This window comes from Chinchilla lanigera, unplaced genomic scaffold (assembly GCF_000276665.1).
Source record: "Chinchilla lanigera isolate Chin_1 unplaced genomic scaffold, ChiLan1.0 scaffold00062, whole genome shotgun sequence".
Taxonomy (NCBI): Eukaryota; Metazoa; Chordata; class Mammalia; order Rodentia; family Chinchillidae; genus Chinchilla; species Chinchilla lanigera.
Window position 1 is genome coordinate 9,092,224 of NW_004955463.1, and position 14,469 is coordinate 9,106,692.

The window sequence follows — 14,469 nt, forward strand, 5'->3', positions numbered from 1 at the left end:
GATGTGCTATACACATGCACCAACCCTACACAAGAATTATAAACATTATGTACTGCACACATGTACTAATAAACAAAGTGGAAAAATAGTCAACTTTCTAAATCCTCTCAGTTAGAAATGAGAGAATTGGCATTGAACATGGGTTATTGACCCCAAATCTTATATTTGTGGCCATCACACTCTGACCTGAGACATTACTATCCCAAAGCTCTAATTTCACAACTAAAAACACACAGTTCCAGGAAGACAGTGTAGTAGTGAAAGGCAAGTGGTACCTGTGTGTAGGGTACCGTGTCTTTTAGTTCTGAGTGATCACTTGTTGGGTGTCAAGCTTAGGCAAAGTCATCTATTCCCTGTGGCCTTCTGCAAAACGAAGGTATTGGATGATTTGACTTCTAGAATATTTTTTAGTTTTCACTTCACCAGAGCTAGTGTGTAATTGAGCTAAGGACAGAGGAGAGATCATTAGACTGAGCTCAATGTTAATGCCACAACAGGAAACCCATTGATAAGAGAGAACAAATTGTGAAGCATAGCTCATAGACTATACTCTGATGCAGCTTTTAGAGAGCATTTAATTAAAGCTTATATGAAATTTTTCCTTTTTGCATGATGCTTATTGCATAAAAGTATATTCAAACTCAAAAATTTTTAAAAAGCATGAACCTAATCTATAATTCTGTCACATTTCATATTTACCACTTAATCATTTGGTGAACATTATTTTCCAGGCCATACTCTTTTTTTGTTCTAATATAGGCAGTTTTTTTCCTTAGCAAAAATGTGATATTATGTGCCTTGGTTTTAGCTTGTAATAAAGAGTGCAATTTTTCCTGTTAATAATCTAAAGTGTAAAATGGAGTCACATGGGCACATGGTAGTCTGCTGAAGGAGTGAAAAATAATTGATGTCATAGCTGCTATACTGTTTCTATTTTAAATTTTTTTTTTTTTTGCTGTCATGAGTAACGTGAAATACTCTCAGAGCTAAACAGGTATTATCTTCATTGGGATAAAGTAAAATGAAAGAAACACTGTAAAAGGCTTTGTACTTTCAAAAATTGATAGATACATACTGTTAAAAGCACTATAGCAAGGTGCACTGCTTCCCATGTTCACTAGTAGTGTAAGAAAGAGCCTATTTTGCCTAACCTTCTTCAACTCTAGGTGTTGTTTTTAAAAAGTATTGCCAAACCATTGTGGGTTCCTCAGTGTATCTACCAAGCAGTGCAGTAGGACATAAAATATAGCCTCTTGAGACAGACTGCTCCGGTGGAAACGGGTCTCTGCTACTTGGAACTGTGCCACCTTGCACCATGAGCAAGGAATTTAACATCTCTGTACCTGGAGGCTGGAGCCTGTAATCAGAACTGCCCTGCAGGAGTATGTGTTCTATATGATGATATATGTAAAGGAAATAGAAGAATGCCTGGCAGATAGCGAAGAGAGATTTTAATTGTTAACTATTTTCATTATTCTTTCATTAAAAATGAATTTGAGACTGTAATAGGCTAATTAACTGATTGTTTCTTCTTTTCTCAACCATACATTCCTATGGTTAGCCCATTTATTTTATGTTCAAGGATTCATCTTTTTCTTTTCTTACTTCCTAGGTAGTTTTTATATGTTAGGAATATTACTCTGTTGCCTCTCATGAATTGCATGTTGAGAATGTTGAATCAGATCCCCAAGGTCAGGGTGAGACTTAGTGGAACTGCATGTCCAGAATTTGCCTGAGGCTCTCTGGCTGAGTGCATTTATTTTCTTGAACAGTTATAAAATCTGTTAAACATTCATTTAATTCTAAATTTAGCAATATTATTGTAGAAGTGCTAAATAAAGAAATTTATTTTTAAGCAATGAAAAAAGTACCTGACTTCTAGTATCTTTTACAAATTTACCATGTGATCCTAGGCATGCCACATGACCTTGCTGATCTTGGTCTCCTTATCAGTAAGTGAAATATTTATTGCTCACTGAATGCCCTCTAAGCCAATTAAGTTCCAATCTTTGAGAATTTATGAGGCTTCAAACTAGAAAACACACATCTGTGAATGAGAAAAGGAAAAAGACCTAAGAATAGAAGTTAACACCAAAACAAAACAGTTATGAAAACAACAAGAAAATAGCCTTCACTCGATAGGAACTCATTTATGATTTCAAAAAGTCTTAATTCTCTTATTAATGCTGTTGTAATAGTCTTTTCTCTGGTCATCTGTTTGTGGATTTTGGGGTATAGAAAAGGCTTGGAAGAATTCAGAACTTTAAAGGAAAGAATAAGAAAATTATGTTCATGTTATGTCTAGGGAGGCAGAGATTCTGGTGTTTTTACTTGGAGCCAGAGTCATTCCCACTTAGCTCATTTCTGTATGAAAATGAAACTAATCAGCTTCAGTGCATGAAACCATTAGCTACTGCTTAAAGTGTTGCTTTTCACAAAGGTCAGAGAGGGCCCACCCAGTAGCAACAAGAATTTTGCAAGTGATGTGTGTCCCATTTGCATATGATAATTAGTTTTTCTATAAATACAATTTGTTCTGCAGATCAACATTTTGTGTCCTCATTAGATAGCAAACATTTCCATATTAAATCCACAAAGCTGCCAGAGTTGGCTTTGCTTGCATTGCCTGATGACATTAATACCTCTGTTTATACTGATGCCAATTCGTAGTGCTAAGTCTTAGAAGAATAAAAGAGATCACTAATATTATTAATGTACATAGTACTAATAAAGCTAAGAAGCTTTTGCAAACCTCGTTAACTTCAGAGATCATTAGTTGTAAAGTACCTCTGAGTTGTAAATGGCTGTGTTCTCGGGTACATGAAGTATAAGCTTGTCTAGAATGCTTTCCTCTATACTGGAGTCTTCTCCTGGCTTTTGACTGGAATGTTAAGTGATTTGGTGATGTCAAGAGAAATTAAATGTAATTTAATGTAACTAAAGTATTGTTTTCTTTTGCTAAGTGCATTTAGTCCAATCAGGAAGTTGGATGTGCTCTAACCAGGCGATAGAGTAATTTGCTATTTTGCAGTTCAGTATAACATAGTTTGCTCTGGTTCAGGAGGCCAACTTCTCTAAGGCATTGAGGTATTTTATGGTCCCATAAAAGGTTTTTATAAGGTAAGACGTGTCAGAATTTACCATGAAAGGACTTGCTTTTCACAGAAACAGAATGAAACATACTGTGTGGAGGGGTTGTTGAGGGGTGCAAAAGATGGTGACAGACATAAAAGATGAAGCAGTAATTATCACCAGCTTTGTAATTACTGGATACCTGCATGGAGAAAGCTAAGTAGACAAACACTGCTAGCTGAAAGGGCTAAAGTAGCATGAAAACCAATAGTCATCTACCCTCACTCAGTTCAGTGACAAGGGATAGACTGATGGAAGCCACTGGGAAGCCGCCCTGAGCAGGATTTAAATTAACCAATGGCCTTTTCATGTCTACTTGTGAGTATGTCCAAGCCCTAGGCTCCTTGTCTGGAGATGGGTGGTGGACTCATAATAAGTGAACTTCTGTGAGTAACTAATCCCTGCTAAAGCCTGTAATGGCAGATGAAGCTGGAAAGTCTCAAAGGGTAAGACAAGATCACAGCCAAAGACACATGGATCCAGCTCAACTAGATAAAGACTGTAGCCTCAGACATCTCACACCTGGGTGGAATAACTTAATACCTTACTTGGAGAAGTCCTTGAATGGCTCTGCCCTTCTTGAGTACTCCCCTCCCTTCATTTGATAACCAAATAAATACAGGCCACCTAGAGAAAGTCTTGATCTTAGCCCTGAGAGAATCTCAAATTCTGAGAGGGCTTTGATCTTCCTGGAGCCCTGAAGTCATTCCATTTGCCTCTCTTATTTAGCCTTTGCCATACACTCATTCAGGAGATTGTGGGCCTGATCAGCTCACCATAACTAAGGGATATTATTAACACAATAACTGGTACCTGAACAGTAATAGTCCTTGGACTGCATATTTTTAGCCTGAACAAGTAAGTCTACCTAGGAAAGTGTGGGAGACAGAGAAGGCCTTTACAGGAGGAAAACTTTGTCAGGGACACTTGGAGAAAGGAGGGAAGAGACGCATTCCACAAGGAATAGGGGTCAGTCTTCCCACTGTGAATAAGCTGTTTCATCCAGAAGTAAAATGGGGCAAAAATTTTCAGTGGAGGAGCAAAGATAGATAAAGCTGTTCCAAAGTTTATTTAAATGCTCAGGGGCTTGAGTGCCAAAAAAAGACCAAACAAAAATGTTACAAGAGGTAACCAAATAAAATTCATGGTTTCCTCAGACAGGTACTGAAGATACTGATGATTGGGAAAGAGTTGGAAAAAATCTTTAAAAGGCACATAGCACAGGAAAAATCAATTCCCCTGAGACATTCTCAACTTGGAGCCTAGTTCTTTCAGTTTTAAGTCTGTTGCAGAGCTTACAGTCAAAAGCCTCTGACTCAAACACAGAGGAAATAAAAGAGCCCAGCAGAGATACTTAGGCAGGAGCAGGAACCTTTCAAAAGAACATCCCACATGGCTCTATCTAGAAACTTACAAATTTTAAAGGAACAAGCAGCCACAAAAGGAGAAATCACTGGCATCTTTGCTTGCTTCCCAGTTGAATCTCAGCAAAATAATCGCAATGAGGAGATCGTTTCTCATTTGCCTCTTTTTATTTACCCTTCACTATACACTCGTTTGCAAGATTGTAGACCTGATCAGCCCACAGTAATGAAGGGATATTATTAATCTGATAATAGATGACACTGTAGTCACCACCGATCACAACAATTTCTTCAGAAATAAACTAACTTCACTTCCCTGAAAATGGTTCTTATTTTATGTGATACACATATTTAGATTCAGCACTTTTATAAAAACACTAATTAACTCATTTATTCATCAACTTTCATGTTTTACTGAAATGTAAATACTATTGAAGTTCTGGCTGTGACACAGGGAAATCACACTAAAGTGCAGAAGTTTGGATCATTTAAAGTTAAATGGAAATGGCTTTATTTCACAACTCTGGGGTTCCTAGCTGTGCAATTCTGGATAAGTGCTGTAAGTCATAATTCTCTTTTTTATGAAATGGAGCTAAGAATTGTACAACACTCTCAGCATTATGGATTAAATGATTTAACCCAGTGTTCACACAATGTCTGGATTATAAAATAGACTCCACTGAAAACTTAGTGTTATTGTTGCTTATGAAACATTTTTTTTTCTTGTGCCAGGGAACAGCACAACAGTAACAAAACAACACCTCTTCTGGTAGATTCGGCAGAACTCAGATCCTTCCTAGGAGATATCTCATGTGTTCCAGATGCAGAATCCTCACCCCTCAGCTGTCACTTGAGCTCTCTATTTCTCTTCCCTACTCTGTTTCTGAAACATACCTTGTCATTTTATTGGTCTCCTTACCCCTTCTCCCTCCTCACTCCATCCAGTGTTTCTCTACAGCTACTGTTGTCATTTTCACTCTAACATGACATGGTTTTCCCCATTAGATTTCCCCATAAGATTTCACCATCTTATGTGATGTACATTACTCAGATGTAGATTTGTATTTTCAGTATTGAACTAAGATTGTTGTGAATTGGCCCCTCATTTTATTTCACCTCCCTAAGCTTTGGAAAAAAAATTTAGAAGAACGCTGGACCTGCAGAATTAGCTGAGCTTGCAATCATAATTACCTTTTTCTTTGTCATGCTGATTCATGGTTCTTGAAGGATAACTCACAATGGTTTAGCTAGTGCTATGGTTTGAATGTAGTGTGTATGTCCTTCAATGGACTATTATGAATGAAGACTTGGTTCACAGGTTGGTGCTACTGGGAGGTAGCAGGATTTGTGGAAGGGAGGCCCTACTTTGAGGTCCTTAGGTCATTGGGGGTGTGCCCTCAGAGGGAAGTGTAGGATCCCACTCTCTCAGATTTCCTATTGGACAATGTAATTTCTTCTCCTCCAGGAGGTGTTACAACTGAGAGGACCCTCACCAGAAGTGGGTAGACGCAGTTGACATGCCCTTAATCCTCCAAATTTGTGATCTAAACAAACCTTTCTCTTTATAAGTCTGCTTCCTTGGGTATTTTGTCACAACAGTACAAAGCTGACTAATACATCTAGTTGGTTATTGGTCTAACTCTTTAGTCCTTCACATAAATAGACACCCTGCTGGTCCATTCCCAGTATTCAAATTTCAGTTCTAGAAGTACACATGCATAAAATTGTCAAGCTGGGATTTCTGCTGTATATTTCTAGGTATAGAAAAGGCCCAGGGACATTAAATATACAAAAGACAAAGTTTAGGAGGGAAATGTTAATTTACCTAAATACCTAAAGGACTGCCCAGTGGACAAAAAGATTAATTTGCTCTGACAACCAAGCCAATGGGTAGAAGCTATAGAAAAATAAAGTATATTAGGTAATATTAAAGAACATTCTAATAGTTATAGCTGCAAAAGAGTTGTTCTGGGAGAAGGTGAACTCTGTTCCTAGTGATGTTCATGCAAAGGCTAAATGAATGGGTAGGGTGGATCTTTATGGACCAGGTGAATTAGGCTACATGGCCTTGACCAATGGTGACTCTAAATTTCTATGCAAGAGGATATTTGGGTGTCAACCCAGTTTGAAATGTATACTGAGAGTTGAGGGAAGCTCTACTACTGTGTTGGAACTACACTTTGCATAATGTTTCACACATTAACATGTATCCATTGTCCTTTTCAAAACATGATAGGCTGTAGGTGGCCACTCATAATATGAATATTCATTGAGCACTTACGTGACAGGCACCTTTCTGAGGGTTATTTTTTTATTTTGGGGGGAAGGGGACTAGAGATTGAACCCACGGCCTTCTCTTGGAGCAATGGCCCCACACCTTTAATTTTTTTTTTTTTTTTTTTTTGAGATAGGGTCTTGCTAAATTGTTAGGTTCCTGAGGCTGGACTTAGAATTCTGCCTCAGCCTCCCAGAGTACTGGAACTGTAGGGATATGCTACCATGCCTGGCTCCATCTAGGTGTTATAGTCATGAAAATGATAAGTTCCTACTTTCCTAAGCAAATATTTTGCTTAAAGGTAGGGATTAGCCTGTAGACAAAAGAAAAAGTAGATTCCTGAATACAAAGATACATGTTAAAACATTCTATTACCATATTTTATTTACCATGTCTTCTAGGCTATGTTTTCTTCCCATGAAAAGCTTCTCTGAAATACCATTCTCCAGCATCACTTTAACCTAATTAAAGTGGAAACAGTCAACAGACAAATGAGAGACTAAGTCTCTGACCCTAAGAGAGGTGACACATGTGTTTCTCCTTCTAACTTTTCTCTCATTCAAGAAGGGGACAGTGACAACTCTCTTGCCATGCAGCCCATGCTAAATAAATAAATACACAATGAGTTGTGTCAGTCCATTTTCTGTTGCTGGCTCATCCACAGCCCAGCTGTGCCAACACAGCGGAGCAAGCAGACCAAAGAAAATATCCACAAGTTGTTTAGCTTTATTAAAACTTTACTTTAGCTTTACTAAAACTTACCAATAGGGGAAGATAATGTCAGTTGGTACTAATAGGAAAGGGGCCATGAGAAACATGTACAAGTTCAAAAGCACTGTGTAGAGGGCCCACAGGGGACACAGACTGCAAAACAGCATCTCTCAAGTCTCCAAGGGGTGTGTACCTACAGCAGCACTGCTCAGGAAGTCCAGCAAAGATGGTATGCACAAGTATTCACCAGAAAGTACTTGGAGTGTCCAGCGACAGCTGCTGGGATGGTAGCACAGATCCTCTTCACATTGCTCTGTTTTGCCCCTGGTTACCACAGGACGGGATTTGTACCTTAGACAACATAAGCAGTGCCTTCATCATTGTGTTTTGTATGGCCAGCACATCAAGGAACTGCTGAACTAGCATATAGTAACTAGGTAGTTTCTATAGATAACACTGGTTTATCCAGTTCCCCTGTCCTTTTGATAATGCCTGTCTAGACAGTCTGGTCCAAGGATGCTCATAATACACCTGAAAAGAACAACTTAAAAGAGAAAAAGTTGACTCTGGCTGTGGGTTCTAGAGGTTTCAGCCCATGGTCAGCTGGTTCCATCATGTGGGGCCTGAAGTGAGGCAGAACATCATGGCAGAAGGATGTGGCGGAGCAAAGGTGCTCACCTCATGGCAGTCAGAAAGCAGAGAGAGAGGGGAAAGGCCTGTGCTGGTGGGATTTCTTCTGCTTTTGTTCCTTCCACAATTCCAGCATATTGGTTGGTGTTGCCTACATTCAGGGTTGGTCTGTCCTCATCAGTTTTCTGTCCCACATGATCATTGTCTCAGAAAATACCCCCAGACATGCCCACAAGTGTGCTTTACTAATTTCCTTGTTTTTTATCAGTCCTAACAAGTTCAGTATCAACAGGCTAACCATCACAGAAGAAATGTAGACTGTATTACCAGTGGTCATAATAAAATCCTTCTGTATACTACTTAGGGGGAAAGGATGTAAACCATCTCGTGGGTCAGGTGCCTGTGAAGTCCCCATGAATGTCTCTGAATTCCCAAAGACCTGGGTACACATTTCCCTTGAATTCTCTCATGGCATGAACATTCTGAGCCCCCACTATTTCCATCACAAAATAGATTCTTGGAAGTGAAACAGGTCACTTAAAAAACTCTTCTTTATGCAATGAAGGATGGAAAGAAATTGGAGGAAGTTCAAAGAAGACTAACATGAATGATTAAGGGGCTGAGAGCATGATTTATGTTGAATGATTAAAAGGATTAAACATGTAGAATTTGGCCAGTACTACATACTTAGCTATAAAAAAAATCAAAATTAAGTGCCAAAGCTCTTAGCTCCCATGAAAAATACAAATTTGCATATAATTTGGCACGTCTTTCTACTTAAAGTTAAGCAGACCCTTACTGAGGCAACATTCACACAATGCCAAAACCATTAGTCTGCTTGGTCAGTTTAACCTACAACCTAGTGATGTCAACAAAAACTTTCTATTTGATCTAATTGAATAGACATTTGAAGCCCAGTGTGCCCAGCCAGAGCCGCCATCCATGTGTGGTGTATCCATAAAGTACATAAAGTCACATAACACATCACAGTTTACCCAGGAGTTATAAACCAAAATCCCTCTCAAGGGAAAACATGTTACCAAATGGGTGAAGTGGGCTAAAGCTGGAGTGTGCAGACCTACTGAGAGTCGCTGTGATGGCTGTAGCCTATTGTTGTCCTGACAAGATTTTGGCTAAGAATTGACTCGTCTGTCAGATTAAGCCAATGATTCACAATGGGTTCAGCAGCAAATAAAGAAAAATCAACTCCAAAAGGAAAAGCTAGTGGAGCTGGGTCCTCCAGAGCTGTATATCTCAAGGGCAGGAACAGAGGCTGTGGGAAAGGATATAGGAAGAAAACCAAGCAATGGTCATTAGAATTTAAAAATTTGAAATTGTTATATTTAAAAATCTAATCCCTGGAAAAATCACTCTGAGAATATCAGTCAATTTGCTACCTCTTATCTAGGTAATTCCTTTGTTTTAGAGATAGAAAAATGGGTTCTCAATGCTTTAATAAGAGAATCATCAAAATAAGAACTGATTAGGTTTAGTGACTTGGCAGGTGATATCTGAGTTCTGATTTTGTTGTCTGAGTTATAACTTCTTTCTTTTTGATTTTTAAAAATTGTGGTGAAGTACAAAACCCAGCACTTTTGATTTTAACTATTTTCAAGTGTGTACTTTAGTGATATTGAGTATATTCATATTACTGTGCTATAATCACCACTATCCATCTCCAGAATTCTTTTATGTAGCAAAATTGAAACTCTCGATCTATTAAACAATAACCATCCATTCCCCTCTCCTTCCAGCCTCTGGAAACCATTATTCTACTCTGTCTCTTATGAATTTGACTACTGTAACTACTTTGTATAAGTGGAATAATTGGCTTTTTGTTACAGGGTTATTTCACTTAGCACAACATTCTCAAATCTCATCCCTTGTTATGGGGTGCATCCAAATGTCAGAATTACCTTCCTTATAAAAGATGAATAATATTATATCACATTTTCTTTATTTATATGCCTACTGATTATTTATAAATCTTTAGAGAAATGCCATGTGTGTGGTGTGTGTGTGTTTGTGTATGTGTGTGTCTGCGCACATGTGCTTGAATTTAAGAAGATTTCTAAATATTCTGGATTTAATCTTTCATGAGATGTATAATTTGCAAATATTTTCTGTTGTTCTGTCATTTGCATTTGTATACTTTATTAGGTCTTTCAATGCACAATTTTTTTATTTTAAAAATAAAAGGAGGAAAACATTAACAGACAACCTTTTACAAAGTAGCAAAAGAGCAGTACAGACAATACAGAGTTACATAGTGGTAGGAAATTAACAATGCTTGTTGTATTACATATTGATATCTTCAAAGTATCTTCTCAGAAAAACAGATAGAGACATGCAATATTGATCAATCAAGGTCTCATTAACAGTTTATTTCAGCAAAGAAATAGAAGACAGTAGAACAACTATGTTATCTATCCTGTATATACATACATACAAAATTTCTCCTTCTTTCCCTTCTCCTTTCCCACATTCCAGTTGCCCTTTACCCTTGAGTGTTTTCCTGTCATTTCACAATATATATCATACCTCCGAGTTTAAATTAACTCTTTCAGGTTTTACACTAGTGAAACAATGAAGTGCTTGCACATGCAGGTCTGATTTATTTCACTTATGAGTATGGTCTCTAGTTGTGACCACTTACCTATAAAGGCCTCGAGTTTATCTTTCTTTATAGCTGAGTAGTATTCCATTATATGAAAGTACCACAATTTTCTTATCCAATCCTCAGTGAATGGATATTTGCATTGTTTCCACAATTTAGCGATTACAAATTGTGCTGCTATGAACATAAGTGCACATATATCGCTGTGATATGATGTTTTCAGATCTTCTGGGAAAATACCCAGAAGGGGAATAGTGGGTTGAATGGGACCTCTACTCCTAGTTTGCTGAGGAATCTCCAAACGGATTTCCACAGTGGTTTCACCAGTCTGCATTGCCACCAGCAGTGGAGAAGGTTCCTATTTCTCCACAGCCTCACCAGCATTTATTATTGGTTGATTCTCAATGCAAGCCATTCTTACTGGGGTAAGGTGGAATCTCAATGTTGTTTTAATTTGCATTTCTCGATTGACTAATGATGCTGAACATTTTCTCATGTATTTATTTGCCTTTTGTATTTCCTTATCTGAGAAGTGTGTATTCATCTCAGCTGCCCATTTTTGGATTGGGTCTTTGAATTTGGGGGGGGCGCTGATATTTTTTAATTCTTTATATGTTTTAGATAGAAGCCCTTTGTCTGATGGACAGTCAGCTAAAATTTTTTCCAAGTTTGTGGGTTTTCTTTTTACTTTGCTGATGATTTCTTTAGTTGGGCAAAAACTTTCCAGTAGGATGAGATCCCAGTTGTTGATTCTTTCAAGTGTTTCACGTGCAGTTTGGGTTTTGTTCATGAACTCTCTGCTTACCCCTATGTCTTCAAGGTTTTTACCTACTTTCTTTTCCAACAGATTTAGTGTTTCTGTTTTAATATTGAGATCTGTGAACTATTTTTACTTGAGATTGGTGCATGGTGATAGAGTTGGGTCTATTTTCAGTCTTTGGCAGGTGGCAAGCCAATTTTTCCAGCACCATTTATTAAAGAGGCTATAGTTTTTCCAGTGAGTTTGTTTGGTGCCTTTATGAAAGATTAGGTGGCTGAGTGTGTTTTGGGTGTGGCTGTTTCAGTCTGTTCCATTGATCCTCAGGTCTGGTTTTTAGCCTGTACCAGGTTGATTTGATGACAGTAGCTTTGTACCATAATTTCAGCTAAGGGATGGTGATTCCACCTGACTTGTCCTTCTTGCCCAGGATTGCTTTTGCTATTCTGGGTCTCTTCTGGTTCCAGATGAATTTAAGGTATGTTTTCTCAAGATCTGTGAGGTATGCTAATGGCAGTTTAATGGGAATTGCATTGAATCTGTACAGTAGTTTTGGGAGTGTGGCCATTTTCACAATGTTGGTTCTTCCTATCCATGAGCAAGGAATATGTTTCCATTTACTGAAATCTTCGATCTCCTTTTTCAGAGTACTGTAGTTTTCATTGAAGAGATCTTTGACTTCTTTTGTTAGATTGATTCCTAAATATTTCAATTTCTTGGATGTTATTGTGAAAGGTATGGTTTCCTTAATTTCTCTCTCAGTCTGTTTGTTGTTTGTGTATAGGAATGCTATCGATTTCTGGGTGTTGACTTTGTATCCAGCTACACTGCTGAATTTGTTGATTAATTCATGGAGTCTTCTTGTGGAGTTTGTGGTGTCTTCCATGTAAAGTATCATATCATCTGCAAATAGTGATAGTTTTACTTCTTCCTTTCCTATCCTTATTCCTTTTATTTCTCTCTCCTAATTGCTCTGGCTAGTGGTTCCAGAACTATATTGAACAAGAGTGGTGACAGCAGACATCCTTGTCTTGTTCCAGATTTTAAAATAAAAGCTTTCAGTTTTTGTCCATTGATAATGATGTTGGCTGTTGGATTGTCATACATGGCTTTGATCAGGTTAAGGTAAAGACCATCTATTCCTATTTTCTGTAGAGATTTTATCATGAATGCATGTTGGACCTTGTTGAAAGCTTTTTCTGCATTTATTGAGATGATCATGTGGGTTTTGTCTTTGGCTCCATTGATATGGCATATAACATTTATAGATTTGCAAATATTGAACCAACTCTGCATTCCTGGAATGAATCTAAGTTGGTTGTGATGTATGATTTTCTTGATAATTTGCTGCATTCTATTCACTAGTGTCTTATTGAATATCTTTGCATCTATATTCATTAGGGAGATTGGTCTGTAGTTCTCTTTCTTGGTTGGGTCTTTCTCTAGTTTTGGTATCAGTATGATGCTTGCCTCCATAAATGAGTTGGGGAGAATTGCTTCCTTTTCAATTTCATCAAAGAGTTTGAGCAGTGTTGATATTAAATCTTCTCTGAATTTCTTGTAAAATTCTGCTGTGAATCCATCAGGGCCTGGGCTTTTCTTTGTCAGTAAGTTTTAAATCACGTTTTCAATCTCATTAATTGATATTGGGTTGTTCAGGAATTTGATATCTTCTCGACTCAACCTTGGTAATTTGTACATATCTAAGAGTCTGTCCATTTCTTCTGAGTTTTCTATCCTATGGGAGTAAAGATTTTCAAAGTAGGTATTAATGATCATCTGAATTTCTGTGGAAGCTGTAGTAATTTCATCCTTTTCATTCCTTATTGTATGAATCTGCATTCTTTACTTCATTTTCTTGATAAGGTTGGCTAGGGGTTTATCAATTTTATTTATTCTTTCAAAGAACCAACTCTTTCATTCATTTTTTTGTAGGGTTTTCTTTGACTCAATTGCATTAATTTCTGCCCTAATCTTTATAATCTCCTCCCTTCTTTGGGCTCTGGGCCTGATTTGTTCTGTTCTTCTTTTTCTAAAAATTTAAGATGCAGCATTAGGCTACTTATTTGTTCTCTTTCTGTTTCCTTACGTGTGAATTCACCGCTATAAATTTCTCTCTGAGGACTGGTTTCATTGCATTCCATAGATTCTGGTAGTTGTATTTACATTTTCATTTGCTTGTATGTATGTTTTAATTTCCTCTTAATTTCTTCTGTGACCCATTCATTGTTCAGGAGGTTGTTGTTTAATTTCCAAGTGTGTATGGAGTTTTTAGGGTTCCTTTTGCAATTGATTTCCAATTTCATTGCACTGTGGTCAGATAATATGCATGGGATAATTTCAGTTATTTTGCATTCAGGCAGGTATGTTCTGTGGGCTAGAATGTGGTCTATTTTAGAGAAAGTCCCATGTGCAGCTGAGAAAAATGTATATTCCAATATTTTGGCGTGGAACACACTGTATACACCTACTAAGTCCATTTGTCTGCAGATTTGGTTCAGATCTGTTATTTCCTTGCTAATTTTTTGTCCAATTGACCTATCTCTTTGTGTCAATGGGGTGTTGAGGTCCCCTGTTACAATAGTGTTATTAATTGTATGGGTTTTCATGAATGTTAAGATTTGTCTTATATAATTTGGAGCTCCAATATTTGGTGTATACATGTTTATGATTGTTATCTCATCCTCTTGCAGTTTTCCCCTGACTAGTATGAAGTGACCTCCTTTATCTCTTTTCATTATTGTCAGTTTGAAGTTTACATTGTCTGCAAACAGAATATATATACCTGCTTTTTTCTGAGTTCCTGTTGCATGGAGGATTGTTTTCCATCCTTTGACATTTACTCTATGGATTTACTTTTGAATAAAATGTGTTTCCTGTATGCAACATATCATTTCATTTTGTTTTTTAATCCACTCTGCCAGTCTGTTTCTTTTGACTGGAGAATTGAGGCAATTTACATTTATAGTTACAACTGATATGT